Here is a 1,512-nt window from a genome sequence, read left to right as displayed (position 1 = left end):
GGGCGGGGCGGGGTGGCGTAGGGCGCAGGCGACATCGGGGCGGCACGGGGCGCAGCGACGGTGTCAGGGCGGCGCGGGGCGCGGGCGACGACGGGCACGGGCGACGACAACGAGGAGCAGGGCGTCGGGGCAGAGGGTGGCATCGGCGGCAGGGAGAATGAGGAACTGAATGAAATTTTTGCAAGTGCTGCTTATATACTCAGGCCTTTGGTCCCAGTTCATAGCACCAACCGGGACCAATGCCCCCTTTAGTCCGGGACCAAAGGCCGCCGCTGGGCATTGGTCCCGGTTGGTGCCACGAACCGGGACTAATGCACCCCTTTAGTCCTGGTTGGTGCCACCAACCGGGACCAATGGGCCGTGCACAACGGCGTGGTGGTGGGAGTTTATTCCCACCTCGCTAGCTGAGAGAGAACCGCACCTGTTTATAAGGTGCGATGCGCCAACCCTCTCGAGCTCCTCTCTAAAGCAGGCCTTCGGGCTTAATCTGTCTCTATGTGCCTGTGGGCCTACTTGGCTTACTACGGGCCTGAATCCTGGTCCATTGTTGGGTTTCTTATCGTATTCAGGCCGTGGGGGCCCAGTAGGAGGCACTTTTTTTGTTTTTTTCGTTTTCTTTACTTATTGTTGCTATTTTTTTCCAGTTTTTTTGTTTTGTTTTCTGCATTATTTATTTTATTTTGTTTTTTGCTTTATTTTTTAATTCTTTTTTGCTTTTAGTTTTAGAAAAATTATAGACTTTCTGTTAGTGCCATTAGTTTGAAATTTGAAAGCACTTTTTTTCTTTCTTGCTTTATTTATTTTATTTTGTTTCTACTTACAACAAAATACTTACTGTTGCTACTTTTTTTTCCAAATTTTTTGTTTTGTTTTCTGCATTATTTAGCCGTAATCCTCTCAACTTTCTTGCATATGCTATGTGGATGAAGTGATGATACCATGCCAAAATAAAAGAGGGCGCAATGCTCACCTGCATGTTGCTTAGCTTCAGGCCAATGTGCATGTGAGCACTGCGCTTCTCCCTTCACCGTCTCTACACTCAGGGCTTATAAACCGATGCGAGTGCCTCTCGCTTGGCGAGGTGGGACTAAAAAATAGCTGCAGAAAGAATCAACTAAAAAAACTCTTTTACCGGTTCATGCCACGAACCGGTACTAAAAGGTACTCATGGGGACCCAGCCTTAAAACCTATACCAAATAAAATGCCTTTGTAACAGCCTTAGAACTCCTACTAAAGGAATCAACTAAAAATCTTTTATAAACCTCTAGTATTATTGAAACTAAAATTATATAGAATTTTGTTACAAACTTTAATAGCAAAAAGAATTATCATAAAGAAAATACATAAGTAACTAGAATTTAGTTCAAAACCTTAAAAGCAAAAAGAATTATCATAAAAGAAAATAATAAGTAATTAGAATTTTGTTACAAACTTTAGTAGCAAAAAGAATTATCATAAAATAAAATCAATAGGTAATTAGAATTTTGTTACAAACTTTAGTAGCAAAAAGA

The sequence above is a fragment of the Triticum aestivum genome, chromosome 4A (genome assembly GCF_018294505.1).
Source record: "Triticum aestivum cultivar Chinese Spring chromosome 4A, IWGSC CS RefSeq v2.1, whole genome shotgun sequence".
Classification (NCBI taxonomy): Eukaryota; Viridiplantae; Streptophyta; class Magnoliopsida; order Poales; family Poaceae; genus Triticum; species Triticum aestivum.
This window is presented reverse-complemented; position numbering follows the sequence as displayed.